This window comes from Struthio camelus, chromosome 9, assembly GCF_040807025.1.
Source record: "Struthio camelus isolate bStrCam1 chromosome 9, bStrCam1.hap1, whole genome shotgun sequence".
NCBI classification, from domain to species: Eukaryota; Metazoa; Chordata; class Aves; order Struthioniformes; family Struthionidae; genus Struthio; species Struthio camelus.
The window spans coordinates 13690755-13703444 of record NC_090950.1 but is presented as its reverse complement, the minus strand read 5'-3'; positions in this window follow the sequence as shown (position 1 = coordinate 13703444).

Below are 12690 nucleotides of genomic sequence, written 5' to 3'. Positions count from 1 at the left end.
CAAGGCTCACTTCATCAACTTCAGATGAAACAGTCTATTCTTTGCTTATGTCAGCTCATCCCCAGGTGTATCACAGACCCATGATGCTTATAGTCTGGGCCCAAGTTGCTCTCTGGAAATACAGGTAGTATTTTCAATTGACTATATTATAATCTCTGCAGTACCGATGTTCTAGAAAACAGAATGTAGATCTCTGAGGTTAAAAATGCACAAGATGTAAAAATATCCCTAGTTCACCATACTAGGGTTAGGAGCAGTAGGAAGTATGGTTCTCTGACCCACCCTAGAATAGGTAGCCCATCAAGACTAACAACACACAAAGGAGACTGTTGCCAGCTGGTATCATCAGGTATTCATTGACAGCTGAATCAAATGGGAGCCTTTCAGGTGAGCAAACCTTGAACAAAGCTTTGACCAAAGCCTTGGGATCCATAGCAGGACACTTTGCCACTGTGCCTCTGTCACTGTGCATGGTGTTTCTAATTTCATCTGCTGAGTGGTAGGCGGAGGTGCGTACACAGTAGCTTCAAAAGGAGCGGTTTGAAGAGACACAACACACAGAGTTATAGCCTGGTAGTAAAGGCACATGCCTGACAGGAAAACCAGATGGGTTTGAATTCTTTTTGGCATAAGCAAGGTAAATCAGCTCAGGTGGAACAGTACGCAAAAATGGCTGTGTCACTTCTGATGAGCAAGCTGGTTTGTTAAGGACTGTGACTACAAAGTAACAGCCTTAGTTTCCACTGACAGTGTCTTGAAGGGCCTGTGTCCCTTTAAACACCCATTTTGAGCTCCTAAACCACGTGCTACGATTCTGAAAACCCTGCTCTACTTCCAGTGCATCAAGGGGTGCCTAAATCTGCTTTCTGACATTTGAAAGCTTCCCTAACACTTAATGTTTTGCTACTGCATCATGTTGTGCTCTGCTGCTGCCAGGTAGTGAGAGATTTGTCTCATGTTGGTGCCTTGATGCAATCTAAACACCTGGTGAGCTGAGGGAGCCCAGCCTCACCTGCCAGTTGAAGGCTCAGCAAACAAAAGACTCTGTGCAAAACACAGGGATCTGTGAATCCTTCTTTGCCATCAGTTACTTCTTTAATTGTAATGGGGCGGGTAGTTCTTGTGCAGTTCCTTCTGCTTATGGAAAGGAACTGCACAGCCATTGCAAGCTTCAAAGGGAAGTAGAGAAAGAGGAAGGAAGGTGCTAGTGCCTGTTTAGCTTTCTTTGTAAATCCATCCTGGATGGAGCTCTTGTCCTGCCTTGCAAAATGCGAAATCAGATCCTATGCCTGCTTGAGAGGGTTCAAAGCGTGTTCCCTCCCCTGCCCTCTCCACCAGGCTCTAAGCTGTTTTAGTACTGGGCAGTGAGGATTAGAGATCTCTCCTCCACTCTTTTCAGAACTGTTCTACTTCATGCTTCCATAGGTCAGAAAGCAACAGTGACTCTTACTCTTCCCCAGATAGTCTGTATGCTCACATTGATGGAGGGAGATGTGACTTCTAGGTCACATCTCTTGTGACCTAGAACAACTTTTGCATTTTTGCCAGTGGAGAGTGCAAAATGCAGAAGTAGCTGTTAAATCAGAGACTGAAATCCAGAGATTCCTTCCCCACAAGCACCTTCTATCGCCAATCCAGAGGCTATGTTCCCTCTAGTGTTCTCCAGAACATGCGCTATATTGGGCTATATGAGGTTGCATTGATTTATTTTTTCTGGGGATATGTTTTGGTAAACATCTGCAATGGTGAATTATTAAACCATAATTCATAAAATGTATCTAATATCAGGCTCCCCTTTGTATTGGTTTTAAAGTGAAAGATTTGAGCTCTTGTGTTTTGTTTTGACTTTTCACAACTAGAAATTAATACTGCTACCTGCTGTTAAAGCTCTTTTATGAACCAAATCTGCAGCTAAACTAAATTCAGCCCCTCCTGCCATTGAGGAGGGTGGTTTCACCCCCCTCAAATCATCACCATCCTGTTGCAGCCTGGCGGAATGATGCCAATGTCATCAATTGAACAGCTTGGCCTCATACGACTTTTTCAAGTAATCAAAAAATTGTATTACCCTCACTAAAGAAATAAACTAATATGAGCCCTAGACCGCATTCATGAGGAGTCCACCCATAATAAGTCAAGTTCATAAACAAGTGAGATGGGGGAGCAGGACTGGAGTTTTGGCAGGAAACAGGTTTTACTTCAACCTTGCAACCGCTCATAAGGCAAACAACTGTGAGAAAATACCATAAAAACACCATAATGAAATAAGCCTGGTTTATGTCTCCTTTATCAAACCAGAGGTGACAGTGTTAATGGAAGCTTGTGAACATGTTCATCGCCACAACACAAGGAGATGAATTAAAAATTTGTTAGGACCCTTTTGCAGGTCAACCCCACCAAGATGCATGCATACATATAGAATGTTACCATGGCGAGAATGACAAATGCTAGAACATGGCTGTTGCTAAAGACCTTATGTTTTTGCTTATGTCAAAGCATTCCTTTCCAGCCAGCCCAAGACTGTTCCTGTACATGGCAAGATTAAAGTTTATGTGGTGGTGCATGATCCACTTGGTATGTGGGCTGTGAATGTGCACAGACCCACATGCTTGGTACCTCCAGACCCATGGTACCCAGACCCATGGCTTTCTGTAGCTGGCTTACTTATGAAGCAGCATCTCTGGGTAAAACCAGAGTGTGCTGAAGCAATCACTGCATGCTTTCTTCTTCCTGATCATTTGTATTTCACGTATTCTGACTTTCAAAAAATCTTGCAGCCTTGACCTTCTTCTGTAGAAAACAGCCTGTGATTTACCTTTATCTAAGCACAGCGTACAGTGAAGCTAGCAGTCTGCATCTTTGCTGCTGCATGTAACAGGTCATGACATTAAGGGGGATTTCAGGAAGCGTGATACAATTATAAAAAAGCATCGTGATGCTTGTTCTCTTAAACACTCAGCATTTTGAGCCTTGAACCTATATTTGAGTGTGTACAAATAAGTCAAGTTCACTGACTGAGGAGATAGGTTACACATCTCTAATTTTTACCTTAATGGCCAAGAAATGGATAGGAGTTATGAGTTACATCAACATAGAGCATGTAACTGTAATGTACTTTTGTTAGCTACAAACCAATTTATAGTTCACAAAAAATGTGTATCTTGAATATGAAAGCCTTCACATTTGTCATTTTTTCTCCACCCCTCTTTTTTCCTAGAAGCAAGTAGAGAAAGCTGATAAGCCAATGATATCCCTGATGATGCTTCTTTTTACTAGACAAAGACTTAAAGTTGCCATGGAAATATCCAGATCTCTCAGTTCATGTGTTCAGCAAAGAAGGATCATCACAATCATCAGATAATATTGATAGATCACACTCTGTCTCTCTGTAGATGTTTTGTCACAAGACTGTTAGTGTCAAAAGAAAGATGTGGTGTACCATTTCATTAGTGTCATGTCCATTGATCTGTGTCTAAATGACCCATTTCTCATTTTAATGATGGTTGAAATGGAAAGCACACCTCTAACAAATATGCAGGTATTATTTCAGTGTGCCTTCATTTAAAAAGTGTGATGATTTTGAAGAGCTCAGCTTTTCAGAAAGCAGCTTCTTGACAGGTTCCAGTTTCTGGACTTTTATTTTCTGCTTCTTTATTTGTTTTTGTTAATGGACATTTCATTTGTATATGATTTTTATCCCCTGTCCTCCTTCCTCTATAAGCACAAGAAAGTGAGCTAATAATTTGTTTTATATGCCAATAGGAGATGCAGTGGTTCTTTACACCAACTGTTGCAGTGCTGTAGTAGGCTCTCTTAAGCTCTTTAATCTTTTAAAATATTTTCTGGGTGTGGAGCCCTTCTGATTTGTAGAAGCTGCTGGACCAAATGAGTAAAGTTAAACTATAAGCTAGCCACCACGTTTCCTACATGTGAGTGCTGATGAACCAAAAAGGCCACCAATGCTTTCCTTGTTTCTGTAAAGTGGATATAGACATGTCAACAAACCCTTGCCATGGTTCCGGTTTTCAGATTTATTTCTGAATGACTTTTGCATGAGCCTTTCATCACATATTTCAGTTTCACAGATTACAGGCACATAGGAGCAAATCATCTGAGCACTAAATGTGTAAGCAAAACTGAGATATCCAACATTTGTATAAAGCCAAATCCATTTTTTAAAAAATGCATCAAAATGAGCAAATCTCCAGGAGAAACTATTGAGTTGATAGCCTTGAGGAAAAAAAAACATGCAAAAACCTAAGATAGTTGTGAATTTGTAGCATAGAAATGGCATAAATCCAAAAATATATTGGGACGTTTTGGTAGTGGAGTTTTTAGTGCTGTCATTTCAAATGTTTGCTTTGCTTCACAGTGCTGTATTTTAATTGGCGTTTAATGAATCACTGAAGCTTCTCAGTTTCTGATCTGATCAGAACCCCCCCAAATCTGATTTTTATGTGAATATTCAAGCCTCCTACATTTTCTGAGATTAACTGAAAAGCCTGAAAGATGAAGGGAGTGAGAGTTTCAAAAGCAGGGGAATCTGAATGCCTTTTTGTAGTGTGGTTTCCAAAGGAAATAAAGCTTGCACAGTTGTACTTTATGGTTGATTTCAGTTTCACAAGGATGAGATCTCAGAAGTAACTTGAGAGCCCCAAAACAGCGTAACCCCAAAATTTTGTGTAGTAGGTGAGAGAACTATATATAAAGGAGATCCCATAATTATCTCCTGTTAGATTTCCAGCAAAGCAAAAGGCTGCAGGCTGAGTTCATACATTTTTGACGCTAGTTTCTATATGGGAGAGACGTTTTATAAATGTCCCAAGCACAGAAAAAAAATGAGAGTTTGTCAGAGTTTGCAGGCGTAAATTGCAAAAACCCAGCTTTACTGGTTTTGGTGTCGTGGAACTGCTTGCTTGCTTTTGTTTGTCTGATTGCCTCATCTGAGGATAAGATTTTACTGAATAGGTGCTGAGCCTTTTAGAAAAGTCAGGCCAGTTTCAAACATCTCGTATGAAAGTATATTAGTTAACTGAGCACTTCTGTAAGACTTCTGCTACTTCTGGCAAGAGATTAGCTTGCTTCATGTTAATCAGCTAAGTAACACTGAGGCATGATGCATGAGCTAGTAACTGCAGACCCAATTTCCCTCAAATACCTTTCTCATCATTACTGTACTTCCTGGAGTTCTGCTTGGGGGGTAGCTAGAGGAAATACAATTGCTAGCCTCAGGTATAATAGTATTCCCCTTCTTGTCATTCAAATATTGTTATTGATCCACGATGGTTGTATCTAACACTCAGTTTCCAAGGCCAATGGAAGGAGACATGCACTATTTGTAGATTCAGTGTGTATTCTTTGATGAGGATTTCTATTCTTTGTACCCTTTTTAGCCCAAGTGTGTTAACTCTGCATCTTTGACAGTGTAGCGATTGGCCTGGATCATGGTTGGACAGGCTGGTGAGAATACAATATCTTATAATTAAAAGACAAGATCTGATTTCGTTGTACAGCTCAGCCAGTTGTTATCACAATTGTCTTTCCTTAATTAACTGTATTTCAGGGTAGACACATTACAAACTAATCAGTCTATTATCACATGCCTGTTAATTTTGTAATTAATTATCATGGCTAGAGTGGGGAGAATAATTTCTAACAAATAACTTGCTGAGTGACTTTTGTCTCTGTGCAAATAGATCACGATTTTCTGAAATTGGTTTATTTTTTCACTGTTACTCACTGACTTATTCTTAGTCTGTAAATAGCCAACACACGGTTTGTTACAATGCTTTAAAGCCTGAAATAAGATGCATTTTGACTTTATTCAAGTGTTCATATGGTCACATGTTACTTATCAACCCCCTTTTGTAACACTGGTTCTTGGAGCTTGTTTTTTTGGCAAGAATGATTATAATCACCAGTCTGACATTTGCTTTCTATTAGTATTCTTCCAACATTTAGTTATTGTTCTTTTTTTATTGGGAACATTCTTGCCTGCTAACTTTGGTAGAACATCAAGGTAAGGCAAATGCAGTGTTATTAGGTTGGGGAAGCAGCAGGCTGGAGAGGTTTCTTTTGAAAGGCTGTAAGGAGTGTAGTTGTGCTGCTGGGCACCGTACCTAATTAAATAGTTTGTGGACGCAGTCTCATGCTAATTCAGCTGTGCTGTATCCTGATGTGAACTAAATATTTATGACCAACAAGTATCTTCATAATTTGAGGTGTATTTATAGCCCTGCTCAGTACTACCTCTGTTATGGCGCTTTCCAGACGTGTCCTTTTGTTTTGCTGTGCTTTTCCACTGTCAGTTCATCCCTCTTTAGCTGCTGTTCTGCTGTCTTGGCAGAGCAAGATTACTGGTACATTGGGCCCCTCTCAGGCCAGGTCTGCGTTCTGTGTTTGGCTTGGGCCATGTCGTCATTTACCAGCCATCTACACTGTTAAATAAATAGTGTCATTGGCCTAAGCCTGGTCAATAACACTAAGGTTCTAAGGTTTCTCTTTTGAAAAGCGAAGATCCAGCCTTCCTGGACTTGAGGTCTTCTCATATGATTTGATGCCATGCCAACATATAAATTTGCATTAAAAGCAGAAAGCAGTAGCTGGGGAGTGGTGCAGTCCAGTGCTGACTGAAGGAATCACAGAATCACAGAATGGCTGAGGTGGGAAGGGGCCTCTGGAGATCATCTAGTCCAACCCCCCTGCTCAAGCAGGGTCCTCTAGAGCACATTGCCCAGGATCGCGTCCAGGCAGCTTGTGCATATCTCCAGAGAAGGAGACTCCACAACCTCTCTGGGCGACCTCTTCCATTGCTCAGTCACTCTCACGGTAAAGAAGTTTTTCCTCAGGTTCACATGGAACTGCCTGTGTTGCACTTTGTGCCTGTTGCCTCTTGTCCCATCACTGGGCACCACGGAGAAGAGTCTGGCCCCATCCTCTTCACACCCTCCCTTTAGATATTTGTATACACTGATGAGATCCCCCCTCAGTCTGCTCTTCTCCAGGCTGAACAGACCCAGCTCCTTCAGCCTTTCCTCATAGGAGAGACGCTCCAGTCCCCTCATCATCTTGGTAGCCCTCCGCTGGACTCACTCCAGAAGCTCCATGTGTCTCTTGTACTGGGGAGCCCAGAATTGGACACAGCACTCCAGGGGAGGCCTCGCCAGGGCTGAGTAGAGGGGCAGCATCACCTTCCTCCACCTGCTGGCAACACCCTTCCTAATGCACCCCAGGATACCACTGGCCTTCTTGGCCACAAGGGCACATTGCTGGCTCATGGCCTTCCAGCAGGTCAGCCCCCAGCCTGTACTGGTGCATGGGGTTATTCCTCCCTAGGTGCAGGACCTTGCACTTGCCTTTGTTGAACTTCAGGAGGTTCCTCTCTGCCCAACTCTCCAGCCTGTCCAGGTCCCTCTGAAAGGCAGCACAGCCCTCTGGGGTATCAGCCGCTCCTCCCAGTTCTGTATCATCAGCAGACTTGCTGAGGGTGCACTCTGTCCCTTCCTCCAGGTCGTGGATGAATACGTTGCACAATAGTGGACCCAGTACTGACCCTGGAGGGATGCTGTTTCTCTGTTCTGTCATGGGCCCCGGGGATTCAAGCTAGCCTGTCCTGGGTTTGTGTTGGAGCTGCAGAGGAACATTCACACACTCGGACGCTGATCTGAGCTGTGAGGTGGGTTACGAAGTGGTTCCTTACAGCCGCTCAGTTCTCGGTGCCTCTGCTCAGCTGGGACGCCTGCCGATTGTGTGCTAATTTGGACTGTAACAGCAATCAATCAGGAGGTTTGCCAGGCCAAAGCCCCTGAGTTAAGGCTTCAGGCCAAATATGCAATGTAGACATGCCCTAAGAGACAGGAGAGAAATTGTAAGCCTTTCTTTCACTGGCAGAACCTACAGAGTGATTTCAGCCCTCTGTACCTAATAACTCATTTTGAATAAAGCTGCTTCCCGAGTGGCATGTGTGTATCATTACAGTGTGACATTCCTGGTGAGCCCCCAGCTCACGCCCTTGTGCTCTGTTGCCATAGCTCTGTTTTGCTGCTGCTTGCCACTCCTAACTAGATAACCTTCTGAGGTTCCCATTACTTCACACTCTCCATGGCTGCCCAGAATTCAATTCAATTGTTTCCCAACTTTTTCGGTACGTGTTTACAGCTCCTGAGCTCTCCCACTGCCTTGTCAGATGACATTCCAGCTCTATGGCTCCCTCGAGGCTCTCCAGTTTCCAGGCTACCTATGGTATTTGTTTTTCTTGGTCTCCTTACTCCCAGTTAGGCAGCACTTTTATGGAACCGACTTGTCTCACAACAAGACCAAACCATTGAATTTTGCTTTTGTTATCTCTAAAAGGTTGTTCGGGGTGAAATGAGATTGGTATGTCAGGGTACAGTGTTTCTTACTGATGTCTTTAGTAGCCATCTGACGGTACCAGAGGAGGTGGTAGTGTGTTATATATTACAGGATAGCATTTTTTTTTCTGAATGACATTTACCTAGTGACATGACTGTGATCTCCAGCAAGGTGGAACCAGTGCATTGCATGTGGCTAGGGAAGACATGAAATGGGGAGCACATGGTGAAACCAAGCCTCAGAGCAGTTCTGCATGAGCGATAAGCATGACATGGATCTGAAAGTATTGTGAATAGAAAGACTGGAGATTCAAGCCCTTGCTTATTTTATTCCATTGCAGGGAAAAACTGGGAAGCAGGAATGCCATCCTGTATTGCCATTCTAGGGAGAGGGAAGGCTACATTCTCTCTGCTTGTGTGGGAAATGGATGGACTTAGGGATGCCCTGGCAGGATTTCACCTTCACTAGGTAGTTTTGTGGTAGCAGTGCTGAGCTGAAATTTTGTTCACAGAATTCTATCTTTCAAGTCTGCATTCCTCCTGTAATGTATAGTACTGTCAGCAAATACCCTGACAGTATTTGCTTATAGTTTTAATATTTAAGGGAGTTTCTTTTCCTTTTTAAAGTAATTATGTTGCTTGGGTTTGGAGTTCTTCTAACATCAGCTCCACAGCAGTGTATCACAGCTTGTTCCTGTGGGGTTCAAACTGGTCTTCCCTAGATAATCTATTTGTTTTCCAACAGCATTTTCTTTGCATTTCCTTGCGTTAAGCTCCTCCTTTTTCCCCTGGGATTCTTACCATGTGCCTTCATTGTAGTAACTTTTTCTGTTTTGCTATTGATAATTTCCCTTTACAGAAATGCAGGCTGGCTTTTCTAGAAACATTCATCTAATTCTTAGCTGCAATTTAGCTAGGTATTCCTGAAATATGACTCTTCTACATGTTTTGTTCTCACTCCGTATTGGCAGTGGCTTGCCTTTCCATTGCTATAAAGTGAAGCGTCCCTCCTCAGAAGCAGAAGGAGACAAATTTCCTCCTATATTTATACCCCGCAGCTGTCCGTCTTGCCCCAGGATTGTCCAGCCACTGCTGACACCTGTGCGCTTTCCCTCCAAGCCTCTCAGGGTTCTTCCAGCATTTACTTGGGACTTTCACCTCCTTGCATGGGTTGGCAACAGCAGCAGGTAGGCTTTGGGTGTATTTGATACTATTCCATACTTATCCCTTGTTACAGCTCTTGTGGTTGCAGTGACAGCTTCTGGGGCTAAATATTAGGTATGCCGGGCTGTTTAGGTTCATGAATAGCTTATAATAATAACATTTCTCACTAGCAGTCTGGAGAAAAGCCATAGCAGAGAGTCAGAGGGCCAGACAGAACTGTTAACCACTAGCCTTTGCTCTAAAAAAATAATTTTCTGAAACTCAGGCTTGATTCTTTCCTTTTTGTGTTATAATGAAGTCTTCAGGTACTTCCACTGCAACTTTGCAACATCATTAGAATTAAACTAAAATGCAATGAAAATAAAACACCAATGTGGGTGTATAGTGAGTGTAAATCAGGATAACACATTCAGAGTAGTGTGGGGTTGCATTTTGCAAATTTGTTCATATTCATAACCCATACCTATTTCAATGTTATTTATGAGTGTTATGGGATTACTGGATATTTTTGTTTGGTTTCTGGCCTGGAAATGTTTTGAGTTGACTTGAAACATTTAATTTGTCATGAAACTAAATATTTCATTCCATCTTCTTATTACTTTACCCTTTTGAAACTTTTTTTAAGAAAGGTCATTTGAAACATAAAGCCTAAATGGTTTATTTTGCATTCCCTTTTCATAGTTGGAACAATTTGCTAAGTCCAACTTGAATTGTAAAACCGTTTTTTTCAGGTATACTAGTTGCCAAAATAATCACCCTAGTCCTGCTGGATTAATCGTTTACTTACTTTGGTGTCTGTGAACATTTTATGATTGTGTTTGTGCATGGCAGATGTGCCATATGCCTTTTTCAAATAGAAGAAGTACTAGCCTTTTATTTTTTAAATCAAAGGAAATGAATGACTTTAACATGGTATTTAGCATTAAATACATTAAGAACTATTTTTGATACACACTTTTAATAATGACATTCTGTATGGTAGATGACTGTGACACTCAGAAACCTGTTGCACTCTGACAAGCTAAACCTAGAGTAGCGTTGTATTACTTTGGGTGCAATTTACTCCATGAAAAATGAACAACTAAAAGTTGTTTACCTTGATGAACTAAACCCACAGCAGCTGCTATAAACTGTGGTAATAGTCAAAACTTTTATTGAGTATTTGCACATATTACAAAAGTAACAATAAAATAAAGTGATTAAGTGCAAACAAAAAGCTCTTACAGGACTGTAGGCCTGATTAAAATGAATAAAATCTGACAGCTGAGGCAGTGACATATTGGAGCTAGTTCATAGACTAGCTGAGGTGCAGGTGCCCCCTCAGACCCCACACGGTTCACAACTGCTGCGATGCCTTCTGGGAGTGCGGTGGGCTGGGTAAGAGGCAGAATAGCTGCCTCCAAATCTGCTTGGCCTGGCTTTCATCACATTAATCCTAGTACTTAACTTCATGCTAATATAGGTTTAGATAGCTAATTTTTTTTGTTTTACTATTTCTGGTAAGCCTCGCCTCAGTGTTCACGTTCATGACATGACGTGCATACACGTAGTTTATAATAAACAGATAATGTTGGAGGAAAGCATTAATACATCTGTTATACCTGGTAATTCAACAGATTTTTTAAATATCAAAAGCAGGCGTTGAAGTCAGGTGAGAAAAACACCCCCTGATGGGGACTGCACAGATTCTTCCTTGAAGACGGAGGTTAGCTCCAGCTTTGCTTCAGTTAGTGGGAGCTTTTGGTTTGCCATCAGTTAGGAGACTGTGTTCTAAGGCTGGGGATGTGACAAGCCACACCAAAGAGCACAATGTGCTACAATCGGTCCTCTGGCCCAAGCAATACGAATACCACTGCTGAGGTCAAAGAAACAAGGATTTAAGGTAGACAGCAAACTCATGGATTAATGGACGGAGTAATTCATATTGAGACTTACACCTGTGGTAGGATCAGCTGTGTGTTGGCTGCACCAAGCTGCTAATGCGCATAGGTAAGAACAGCCGCAAAGCCTCGTTACCTGAGCCAGCATTTGTTACCCAGCTTTAGCTCTAGCTCTGTCATCTCGTACCTGCCACCAGTGGGAATGTGCACACTGAAGCTAAGTTGTTTTGGTTTTCGGAAGTGTATGGAAAATGCTTGTTTAGGTAATGCCAAATGCTTCTGTTTTACTTATCATAGATCCAGTCGCATGCAAACAGACACAGATATAAAGGCACACACTTGCACGCTTGCATCTGTTTACATAACACAGACTACAAAAATATATTTTTCCATCATTGCAAAAGTGTTTACACAGTACCTTTTCACAGCTGGGAGATTTAGCAAAGAAATATAAAGCATCTGTAAAAATAGGCCCTGGTTTAGAATTCTGTATGTAGTTTCAACTGAAGCTAAAAATACTTTTGTGCTGATGTTCAGATGTCACCTATTACAGAGGGTTATAAAGATGAGCCTGTGTTCTTTGCAACGATCAATGACTGATCAAAACTGAAAGCTTCAAAATTATTTAAATGCTTTTGTTATGGTCTGAAAAGAAACTCTTGCTTCACAAAGAGAAATAGGGCATCTCACGTCATTTATTGAACCTGCCACCTTAACAAATGGCATTTTGAATTTTCAAGGCAAGAATTCTATATTCCTGGGTAAAGCTGTGACCTCCTTGGGGCACGCGGGGAATATACAGCACCTAACACAACAAACCGCCAATCCGGCACGGAGCTGCTGCTTACCAGCAGTGTCGTCAGTCGTGTGGTTGATGTTGTTCTTGTGTAGTCTCTGTCAGTGCCGCAGAACTGGCTCTGTTGGCAAAGTGGCCTGGTGTCAGCAGAGTGTGATCCAGTGTCCCTGAAGACATTTCCTCACTTGTATTAAATTTTATCAATATCAAATTAGATATTTTAAAGTAGGAAGCACTTTTTGCCATTGCTTTCCAATGGTGCCCGAGTATTTCCTTACATGGCTGAAAAGGTATCATCAATGTTGTAAAACATGAGTCCCACAATAGAAGATGTAGCAATTCCTTACAGGGGTGAGCTTCCTCAGAGGTGGAGAATTCATCACTCCTTTCCTTTCAAGTGGTGGAGGAATGGTAAGCTGGAGCTTTTGGGATTTCCTCCATCCTACTCTTAGGTTCAGAGGAGATTCATGTGTGCCCTAGGGGGGGTATAGTCCCCCTC